This window comes from Dermochelys coriacea, chromosome 6, assembly GCF_009764565.3.
Source record: "Dermochelys coriacea isolate rDerCor1 chromosome 6, rDerCor1.pri.v4, whole genome shotgun sequence".
Lineage (NCBI taxonomy): Eukaryota > Metazoa > Chordata > Testudines > Dermochelyidae > Dermochelys > Dermochelys coriacea.
Window position 1 is genome coordinate 56,373,827 of NC_050073.1, and position 12,109 is coordinate 56,385,935.

General features: G+C 40.5%; 1 protein-coding gene and 1 long non-coding RNA gene across 11 annotated transcripts in view; one reads left to right on the forward strand and one right to left on the reverse strand.

Annotated features, from left to right (window-relative positions):
- The window catches only part of CELF1 (CUGBP Elav-like family member 1), a 103,931-nt gene that overhangs the window by 91,294 nt on the left and 528 nt on the right, over positions 1-12,109 (reverse strand). The window lies entirely within an intron of this gene.
- Positions 3,261-10,869, forward strand: LOC122460571. Its single transcript, XR_006281970.1, has 2 exons — positions 3,261-3,371; positions 10,600-10,869. It is a non-coding gene; the product is annotated as an uncharacterized LOC122460571 (long non-coding RNA).

The window sequence follows — 12,109 nt, forward strand, 5'->3', positions numbered from 1 at the left end:
AGGAAATTTTCATTTAAGGTTCCCAAATTCATTTTAATTATCTTCTCTTTGTTCATATATCACTACAGTTGTTTATTATTGAGCAGTCAAAACTGCACTTTCTGCTTCAAAGAAATAAGAAAGAAATAAACAAGACCTTTCTCTGAAGAACTTTTTTATTATTAATCATGTTTATTATAGTAGAACTTAAGGATCAACCAAGAATGAGGCCCCGTTGTGCTAAGCATTGTACAAACACAGAAAAGTAGACAGTCCCTACTACTCTGTACAGTGCCTAGCAATTTACAATCTAAACACATGAAACAGGTAGTGAGGTTTATAGATAAGAAAAAGAGGGAAGAAGAAAGGAAGAAGGGCAATATTAAAAGATAACATGGTTCCTCATTAAGACAAATGCATGCCTTGATGACTTAAATTAGATTTTATTAAAAAAAAAATCAGTTCTCATAAGTAACGACAGAAATGAGTTTTTGGGCAGAATATAATAAGGAACATAAGAATGGCCATACTGGGTCAGACCAGAGGTCCATCTAGCCCACTATACTGTCTTCCTACAGTGGCCAATGCCAGGTGTCCCAGAAGGAACAAACGGAACAGGTAAACATTAAGTGATCCATTCCCTGTTGCCCATTCTCAGCTTCTGGCAAACAAAGGCTAGGGACACCATCCCTGCCCATCCTGGCTAATAGCCATTGATGGACCTATCCTCCATGAATTTAGCTAGCTCTTTTTTGAACCCTGTTATAGTCTTGGCCTTCACAACATCCTCTGGCAAGGAGTTTCAGAGTTTGACTGTGCGTGGTGTGAAAAAATACTTTCGTTGTTTGTTTTAAACCTGCTGCCTATTACTTTTATTTGGTGACCCCTAGTTCTTGTGTTATGAGAAGGAGTAAATAACACTTCCTTGATTACTTTCTCCACATCAGTCATGATTTTATAGATCTCTATCAGAGAGAGATCTCTCTCATCTTCTCTTTTCCAAGCTGAAAACTTCTAGTCTTATTAATCTTTCCTCAAATGGCAGCCATTCCATACCCCTAATAATTTTTGTTGTCCTGTACTGAACCTTTTCCAATATATCTTTTTGAGAAGGGGTGACCAAGTCTGCACGCAGTATTCAAGATGTGGGTGTACCATGGATTTATATGGACGCAATATATTTTCTATCCCTTTCTTAAAGATTCCAAACATTCCACTTGTTTTTTTTGACTACTGCTGCACATTGAGTGGATGTTTTCAGAAAACTATCCACAATGACATTTAAAATGTATAGTTCGGATTATGTTTTCCAATGTGCATTACTTTGCATTTAGGAGAATGAGGTTTACCAAAGGTGTACTATATACGAGCTACGGATGTTTAAATTATGGGGAAGTAAGATTTTTATAGCAATTTGCCTTCAGAGAGCATTGAAACAGAACCGTTTGTTGCGTTCTAAATTCCTTCTCTACTACTGGAAGACCACAGAACGGAGCACCCTCCTATCAAATGCAGCATCCATTGATACCTGAACATCCAGCCTGTAAAAATTTGCAAAGGTATGAACGCTAACGAGGTGGCCATTTTGCAGAACTACTAACTGTGGTACATAATCTATCATTTAAATCAGCTTCTGTACCAGATGATTGGAAGATAGCTAATGTGACACCATTTTTTAAAAAAGGCTCCAGAAGTGATCCTCTCAATTACAGACCAGTAACCCTAACTTCAGTACAAGGCAAATTAGTTGAAACTACAGTAAAGGACAGAATTATCAGACACATAGATGAATACAATTTGTTGGGGGAAGAGTCAACATGGCTTTGGTGAGGCATGATTTCCCTTTACAAATCTATTAAAATTCTTTGAGGGGGTCAACAAAAAGGTGGCCAAGGGTTATCCAGCGGATGCAGTGTACTTGGACTTTCTGAAAGCCTTTGACAAGGTCCCTCACCAAAGGCTCTTAAGCAAAGTAACTAATCATGTGATAAGAGGGAAGGTCCTCTCATGGATTAGTAACTGGTTAAAAAACAAGAAACAATGAGCAAGAATAAATGGTCAGTTTTCAGCATGGAGAGAGGTAAATAGTGGTGTCCCCTAAAGATCGGTACTGGGACCAGTGTTGTTCAATATATTCATAAATGATCTGGAAAAAGGGGTAAAGAGGGAGGTGGCAAAGTTTGAGGAGGATACAAAATTACTCTAGATAGTTAAGTCCAAAGCAGACTGCAAAGAGTTACAACAGGATCTCACAAAATTGGGTACTTGGGGAACAAAATGGCAGATAAAATTTACTGTTGATAAATGCAAAGCAATGCACATTAGGAAACATAATCCCAATTATACATACAAAATGATGAGATCTAACTTAGCTATTACCACTCAAGAAAAAGATCTTGGCATCATTGTGGACAGTTCTCTGAAAACATCCACTCAATGTGCGGCGGCAGTCAAAAAAGCTAACAATGTTAGGAACCATGACAAAAGGGATAGATAATAAGAGAGAAAAGATCATAACGCTGCTATATAAATCCCTGGTACACACACACCTTGAATACTACATGCAGTTCTGGTCATCCCATCTCAAAAAAGACATGAGAATTGGAAAAGGTACAGAGAAGGGCAACAAAAATGATTAAATGTATGGAACAGCTTCCATACGAGAAGAGATTAAAAAAGACTGGGACTATTCATCTTGGAAAAGAGATAACCAAGAAGGGATATGATAGAGGTCTACAAAATCAGGAATGGTGTGGAGAAAGTGAATAAGGAAGTGTTATTTACTCCTTCGTCTATGGGCCCTACCAAACTCATGGACAAAATCAGATCTCCCCCATGAAATCTAGCTATTGTAGGGGAGGGGGAGGGGCTGAGGGTGCCATAGCCAGGGTCTCCTACCATGCACTAGGCTCCAGCTGCTAGACCCGGACAGGGTTGGGACTTCATCTTCCCTGCATGGCCACTCTGGGGCAGAGATCAGACCCACCTCCAAGAACCTCCCCCAGTTGCAGGAGGCTCTGAAGGTAATGCAGAAGAGAGGGTGGCAATCCCAAAATACCCTAACAACAGCTTTGCGACCCCTCCCCACAAGTCCCTTTTGAGGCGGGACCCCCATATAAACATCTGAAATCATGAAATTGGCTATTTTTAAAATCCTGCAACCATGAAATTGACCAAAATGGACCATGACTTAGGTATGGCTCTATTCATGCAACACAAGAACCAGGGGTCACCCAATGAAATTAATAGGCAATAGGTTTAAAAAAAACAAAAGGAAGTATTTCTTCACACAATGCACAGTAAACCTGCAGAACTCATTGCCAGGGGATGTTGTGAAGGCCAAAACTATAACGGGGTTAAAAAAAAGAATTAGATAAGTTCATGGAGAATAGGTTCGCCACTGGGTATTAGTCAAGATGGTTCCGGAATGAAACCTCATGCTCTGGGTATCCCTAGCCTGTGACTGCCAGAAGCTTGGAGTGGACAATAAGGGATGGTTCTCACAATGACTGTATTTTCTGTTCATTCCCTCTGAAGCACCTGGCACTGGTCACTATCAGAAGAGAGGATACTGGGCTAGATGGAACATTGGTCAGACCCAGTATGGTCATTCTTACATGGTGCACAAGATCCTGCAGCTCAGAAAGGCACCACCAATCTCAGCAAACAGGCTTTGATACTGGTTTCTAAGAGAGACATTTTTGACTTACAGCTTCATGATTAAAATGCTTTTTTTTTTTTTTTTTAAATGGCTCTTAAGGGCTCTATGGATGTTCAATTTATGCCACAGATTCTCTTTTGAATGACAGTTTTGGGCAAAAGGAAGGGAGCATGATCTCTTGAACTCTGTGAAACTCTGTGTTAATTTTGGAGATAAAGGTCTGTTTGAAGAACTACCTTATTTTGGAATGTGCAGTACTGTCCTTTGAAGGGTAAGGCTCCCAAGCACCACCATCCTCTGGGCAGAGGTGATGACTACCAGGAAGGCCATCCTTAATGGGGATGAAATACATGGACACCGTCTGGAGGTAGCGAATGCTCTAATGAATGCTCAATCAGGCTGTTGCGCTCCATCATGGAACTCAATATGGTTCTTAATGAATCCTAAGACAACATATAAGGATGCAGCTCTAAAAAAGTGCATAATATCCAAGCATGAAGAAATCTTTTGCCTGTGAAGAAAGTACACTAGATAGCATAGCAACTTGATATTATAACATTGAAAAGGTGATGCCCTTATTCAAACTCGCCCATAAGAACACCACAATGTGTGACAGAAAGCACAGAGCACTCGTGTACTGCACCACTCACTTGAACATGAGCTAAGTTCTAGAACAGGAAATACAGTACAACCTCAGACCTATGAACAACTCAGGAATGGAGGGTTTACGCAACTCTGAACAAATTCTTATGGTTGTTCTTTCAAAAGTTTACAACTGAACACTGACTTAATACATCTTTGAAACTTTACTATGCATAAGAAAAATGCTGCTTTCCATTTTTTTTTTTTGGTAGTTTACATTTAGCAGTACTGTACTGCATGTGTCTTTTTTGTCTCTCTGCTGCTGGCTGATTGCGTACTTCTGGTTTCAAATGAGGTGTGTGCTTGACTGGTTCAGTTCTTAACTCTGGTGTTCATAACTCTGAGGTTCTGCTGTATTAGGTCTAGTCTACATTCAAAGTTGCACTAGTTTAATTGAAGGTATGACTTTAAACTGATTTAGTTAAACCACTGCAAAATACAGCATAGTCGTGTTCATTTAAACTTGGCTTATACTGGTTGAACTTGTTTTGATAAATTAACTGGCACAAGCTAAACCAATATTTCCTGTTTTAAACTGATGTGTGTGTCCACAAAGGGTTTTCACTGGCTTAAAATGTTTTAAAAATCAATTTAGTTAAGTTAAACTCAGGCCTCATGTGTGCAACCTGAAGCGTAATTTTCCTAGATGCTGGCAGATTGGAGATGACACCTTCCAAGTATCCTCTCTCTTTCAATTGAGAGCTCAAAACCAGGCAGTTAGTCACAGGGGCTATGGGTGACAAATCCTGATCCAAGAGCAAATCTTGTCACAAAGAAAGGAAAAAGGTGGGTCTGAGCCACATTAAGAGGACTAGAGAACCGTAGCCTTCTTGGCCAATACAAAGCTACTAATACTATGAGTGCTTTCTCCCTCCTGATACTCTGGGGAGATCTGAATACCAAAGGGGAAAATGCATATAGCAAGCCTACTGGTCTCCAATGGGAGATAGCATCCATGTCTACTGCCCTTGGATCCCTCTTTTGGGTGGAAAAGAAGAGAGGAATCATGCAGTTTGTATGTAATGCAAATCGGTCAACCTGCAAGACTCTGAATTTCCTCAGTTGGAGGTGAAACACTTCTGGTTGAAGACTCCACTCCTCTTGATCCAATTCTTCCCTACTTAGCCAGTTCATCACAATTTCTTTCCCTGAATATGCAGAGGTCAGATGAACTAGAAATTTCACTCTGCTAGGGCATCAAAAGGTGCACTCCCTTTTGCAGGGATGACAACTTTGTCCCACACTGCTGACATACGCCACTGTATTGGTGTTGTCTGTGACAATTAAGACATGGGAGTTATCCACCCATGGGAGGAGGGCTCTGAGTCCATAATGAATTGCCCTGAGTTTTAACCAATTTATACTGTGTTTTCTCTCTGCAGTCCAAGTTCCCTGTACTGACCTCACCTCTGTATTAGCTCCCCATCCTTTGAACCTGGCATCAGTATAAGCACCATTCTGCCCAGCTCAGCTATAGAAAATACCTTCACAAGGTTTTAGGCAGTTTATTATGCTCTGAATGAAGCTGAATTCTCCTGGCAGAAAGGGATAGGATGTGCAGATAGGACAGCAGAAAAGATTGGCAAGCTCTCAAGTACACTAGGGCTTACCTTAGTGCATCCACACACAACACAAAAATCCCCAAAACAACAGGGAGTGGACTAAAACATCCTCAAGGATTCTGACCACCTTTACCAATAAAATTAGTCTGTTTTGTCTCTCCTGAGAAATAAAGATCGTGGGAAACGTTAGTTGATTTTCATTAACATGTATGCTAACCATTGTGGAGGGGAAGTGTCTAAGTGGCTTCCTTCTCAGTATGTCTTGTTCAGCTTTGTTTCTGGGTGAATCCCTTACCAACAGGTCAATGACCAGTGGACAGAGATGAACCCCTTTTCTGCCTGAGGGCAATTGCAAAGATAACATCTTTGTAAACAGCCAGAGGTAGTGATGAGCCAAAGAGCAACAATCTGTAATAGAAATGGTGAGGTTGAAAGGCAAAATGAAGAAATCTGCTATGATACTGATGAACGGGGATGTGGAAGTCTGCATCTTATAAGTCAACTGAGGACAGAAAATCTTCTCTGTAGTCACTGTGACTCTGGCATTTCCATTTTGAATCTGGACTTCCTCAGGAACTTTTTGAGATTCTTCAGGCTTATTGCCCTGTTGTTGCTTCATTTCTTCTTGACCAAGAATAAATCCAAATACAAATCGTGTTCCCTTTTTGGGGCTGGGACCGGTTCTATTACCCCAAAGTGCAGGAGATGAAGAACAGCTGATTAATTTTGCCCATGTTTTTGAGGGTTCTTGAAGGAAGAAAAATGGATAAATCCGGAAGAAAGGGAACTAAGCAGATCCAGTATATACCCTCTTTCTAACACTTCTAGAAACCACTTATCGGAAGTGTTTCAAGGCCAACAATCTGCAACTGGCAGAGACAATCACCTACACACTAGTCCATCCCAGCTAGATACAGCAGCAGTCATATTATAAATTGGAGAACCAGATGGTCTTGTGGAAATCACTCCCGAATGACTGCCTTTGGTTTTAGACCACTCTCTTCTAAAGTAGCTGGAATTATCTCATCTCCTAAGCCTGATGTCCTGGAAAGAGTGCTTGTGTCTGGAATAGACTCCTGTGAAGAGTAGCAAGGAGCCTCAGAAACTAAGGAAAAAATGGGTTGGGACAGGAGTCTGAAAGTGGGAGAGGGATTGGACTAGAAAGAAACAAAGGAATTGCCACCAGATTGTGGCCACTGCCACTTGCTTCAGAGGAAGATGCAAGAAACCATGTAGTATACACTTACGGAAGAGTCTGCCTATAGAGAAATTTCTTACTAACCACTGTCAGAGGCTGTCTTATGCCCTGAAGCCTGAAGGCTTACATCTCTTCTGTTATTTTATTTCCTACTGAAAGTAACAGTGGATGTTCTCATTATCCATATAAACATCTAATTGTTTTTGGATTCCTGCTAAATTCTTGACCTCTATAATATCTTGTTGTAGTGACCTCCACAACTAAATTAGTGTAAAAAAATATTTCCTTGGGACCCATTAATCTTTCGCCATGGTAAAAACTGAGTGAGTCATTCCTACTTTTTAGTTCCACAGCCAGCTTCTAACCCATTACTGTACTTTGTCTCTCACCCCAGGACTATTTAGCTTTTTTAACAGCCTTTTCTGAGGGACTTTGTCAAAGGCATTTTGAAAACCCAATTATTCACAATATCAACATGTCTAAAAATGCTAACAGACTACAGCATGACTTTCCTTTGAAGAAGCTGTGCTGGTTAGTCCACATATCATACCTATCTATATGTTTTAATTCTATTTTTAAATATAATTCCGATCAATTTAGCTAGTATCAAAATAAGGTTTATTATTTTGTAATTCCTTGGATCGCCCCTCGCAACTTTTCTAAAGATGTGTTGCCATCCAGCTCTCTGGTATAACAACTAATTTTGATTAGAAATGGCAGATTTTTCTTGGCAGTTCATTAAGTTTCTTCAGAACGCTTGAATGTATATCCTCTAATCCTGGTGACTTGCTGTTATTTATCAATTTGTTCCAGCACCTTTCCTTTTGATATCTTAATCACTGTCAATATCTCATTTTTATATCCTGAAAAGTGCAGGTCCAGGGTAACCATTTAGCTAGTCTTCCTCTCCACACATTAGCACAACCAGAGTGCACCGTGCCATGTACTGCTGCTCTTGCCATTCTGTGTTTATGTCCTCCAGCTATGAGATATCTGCCCAGGTTTTCCCAGAATACATGGAAAACTATAGGAAGGCAAAGTGGAAGATATGGATGTCCAAATAACTATGATGGCAGAAAAGCTGCTGTATGAACACAAACTGAATGGTGTTACTTGTAACTAACTAAGGTTACCATACCTCTGACTGGTTAAATCATAGTTAAAAACTTTAGGATATGCACAGCTTTGCATGGCTTGTAACTGTTGGGTGTGGACTGTGGAAAAGGCTTTTTTAGTGTCATCTGGGTGTTGAACTTCACACCTTACTGCAGTGAACAGAATAGGAAGGAGCAAGTCCCCCTACCTTACTGCTGCTGGTACTGGCTGGAAAAAGTTTTATGTAAAGCTGATTTAACAGAATAGGCATTGTTAAAAGTCAAAAATATTGCTAAAGGCAAGTTACGGCTCTGTAGAAAAGTGGGGGGAGCAATAATTATGGATTCACTCTAAAAACGCAAGAGTCCATGATTATTTCATGCCTAAGAGATTGCCCCTTCTCCTTACATCCAATCTGCTACTGGCTGTTTCAAAATGGCCACACTCAGTAGCATCTATGGCAAAAGAAATAGAGAGGTAAAGGAAAACTCCATCACAATATAAGAGATATTCCAATCATTCCATCTATCAGAAAGAAGAAAGTTGCTAAACAAGCATGTCTTAAAGATAATTAAAAAAATATATAATAATTAACTAAGAAGCTATCATAGTGACAATCTATAGCTCACAATGAACATGTGGGAAAGAAATGGCCTGTACTTTAGGCAAGTTCTACACTTTTACATCATTGTAGACAAAGCACTTAAAAAGTAATCAATTTTAAAACGTATATCTGAGCTTTCAACAGCTTTTATTATTTAAAATTGGATAATTTGAAAGTGATTTACTAGAATTCAATTTAACAAAAATATTCAGATGTTTCTTCCAAAAATAGTTACAGTTCCTGCTTTCTCAGGAATTCAAATACAAGTAAGGCCCTGATCCTGCAGACACTTATGCATGTAAATAATTGCAGCTGGTTGAATGGGATTACTCAGATGTATAAATTTAAGCTTATAATTAAGGCTTGGTCTACATGTAAAAGTTATATCAACATAGCTATGTCATTCAGGGTGTGAAAAAAAAAATCCCACCCCCCCGATCATCATACCTATGCTGACAAACTCACTCCCACTCTTCTAATCCCCTTCCCTCCCTGCACTGTAAAAGAGGGCTTCTATCACAGTAGCTAATGTTGTTCAGGGAGGAGGTACTCCTAACACTGACAGAAAAACTTCTATTGATGTAGGCCATGTCTACACGAGGGAGCTAGGCCGGCACAAGTACTGTAACAGGTTTCAGAGTAGCAGCCGTGTTAGTCTGTATTCGCAAAAAAGAAAAGGAGTACTTGTGGCACCTTAGAGACTAACAAATTTATTTGATTTGTTAGTCTCTAAGGTGCCACAAGTACTCCTTTTCTTTCATAAGCACTGTAACGTAGATATAACCTACATGTTTGCAGGATCAGGGTCTCAGTCCTACTCTCCAATATAATATTAGAATCTTGTGCCAGGAAATAAAATGGCATCTATAAGCATTGTGGAAGAATGCAGCTACATTACAAAATATACCATTTTTCAGCACTGGGGTACTAGCAACAGTTTTAAGTGCTCCTGTAGACTAGGCTCAAGAGTTTTTTGCACTATGTCTTGAAGCCCCTTATCTAGTAAATAGTTAAGTATCTAGATTCTAGAGGCTAGATCCTGCAACTGGATCCATCTAGGCACAATCCATGCACCTGAGTGAGTAGATCCCCTTTGACTTCAATGGGGTTCTGTGTTGGCAGACCTGCACCTGGGCAGATTCAGATGCGGGATATGATTCTAAACCCCACACAACAGGAGCTTGCCTACCACAGGCAACTAGGTGAGTATCAACTTCAAATATCTGACACACTTGGGTACAGGGCTCTCATAACACCCAACACAGCCAGTGCTGCACCACTACTGGCTGCTCAAGATTTGGGTCTTGAAACAGCTCTGGAAAGGACAACAGAAAGTTCTTAACAGATACCTAAAATGTTACAAATCGTTAGGAAAGGGATAGATAAGAAGATAGAATATATCATTATGCCACTATATAAATCCATGGTACCCCCACATATTGAATAGCGTGTGCTGTTCTGGTCACCCATCTCAGAAAAGATGTGTTGGAACAGGAAACAGTGCAGACAAGGGCAACAAAAATGATTGGCGAGGCAGAACAGTTTCTTTCTGAGGAGAGATTGAAAAGACTGGGACTGTTCAGCTTAGAAAACAGAAAGCTGAGGGGGGATATGGTAGAGATTTGTAAAATCATGGATGCTATGGAGAAAATGAATAGGGAAGTGTTATTTATTCTTTCACATAACATAAAAAAGTGGGGTCACCTGATGAAATTAACAGATAGCAAGTTTAAAACTAACCTAAGGAAGTACTTCACACAACACACAGTCAACCTGTGGAACCCATTGTCAGGAGATGTTGTGAAAGCCAAAAATATAATTGGTTTGGGAAAGAATTAGACAAATTCACGGAGGATAGGTCCATCAATGGCTATTAGCCAAGACTGGTCAGGGATGCAACTCCGTGCCCTGGGTGTTCCTAACTTTTGACTGCCAGAAGCTAGGACTAGTCATCAGGGGATGGATCTCTTGATAAGTGCCCTGTTCTGTTCATTCCCCTGAGTCATCTGGCACTGGCCACTGCCAGAAGACAGGACACTGGGCTAGATGGACCACTCCTGTGACCCAGTATGGACCCTCTTATGTTCTCATGTGAATATTTGATGTTCTTGCACTAAAAAAAGAAAAATCTACACAGCTGCCTACAGCATCATTGAGAGCAAGCACACATGAGGATTTAGGATGTTCAGTGTCATAAATTCCATTTGTTAAACCGAGCTACAAAAAAGCGTTACTGAAAGGTACTTAAAGGCACCTGTAGTGAGTTTGGCAATTACTCATCATTGGTTCTAAAATAGTAAAACTCTCAAGCCCAAGAAAAAAAGATGAGCTCTGCAACACTATTAGAAGGTTATCAAGTCCAAGTCCAGCAGACCAAAGTAGAAACACATTAGAGTCAGAGGCCCCTTATACATAACTTTCTGCTTTCTCTTTTCTACATCCAGGGAGTTCCACCTCAAGCACATCTTGATCGCAATTGGGACAGTACAGCACAAGGAGAGCATTTTAAAAGTTTCCCTTATACCTACCAGCACGAGGACTGAGCCTACAATTTTACATGTGAAAAACGCTAGCACACCCCATTCCCTGAATTTAGAAATATAAAAGTTCTTTAACATATTTTATTGTACCATCGTCTTTCAACTTCCAATTCAATTAACTTGTTTTTTTTCTAATTAGCTTACTCTTTTGACAAGGCTTTTGTTACATCTTGTTTTCTCTTCTCATCCTCATTTTAGGTTCTTTCCTATTATCTATTATTTCCTCTTCCGTCTCTCCCCCACCAAGTCTTTATATCTTTCTTTCCCTGCACTATTCTCTACCTTTTCCCTTGTATTGCCTCTCTCTCACATATTTACCCCAAAGAGGTCTCTGTTATGTACTTTACTTCCCCTTTCTCATTCCCTTACCATTTACCCACCCTAAATGAAAGCCAACCATCTCATCCAGCTTCCCACCACTGTGACACTTCACCAACCCAAGAAACTAACAGACCTGAATGAGCCAGCAGACAGCTATGAAAAATGGATTGGAGCCGAGTATCTGTTGGACACCAGCTGGAGATCGCAGAGAAATTAAAGGACATCAGCCCCAAAACGGTATCAGGACGGCGATTCTGTTTCCTTTCAGCATTTTCAAGGGAATGTTCTCATGAAATGTAGCCAAATCACGAACCCCTAGAGGGAATTTGCTCACTTCCTAGCCAGAAACATCGCAATCCATGCAAAGTGCCCCCTTCCCCATGGACGGCGCCATTAACCTGTTCTGGAGCGTTACGGCCCCTGCCCCAATTAGCGCAGTTAGCCCCAGGCAGGGCACACGGCGCGGCACAGCCGGCTCACGCACCCCATTGGCGCTTCTAGGGCGCT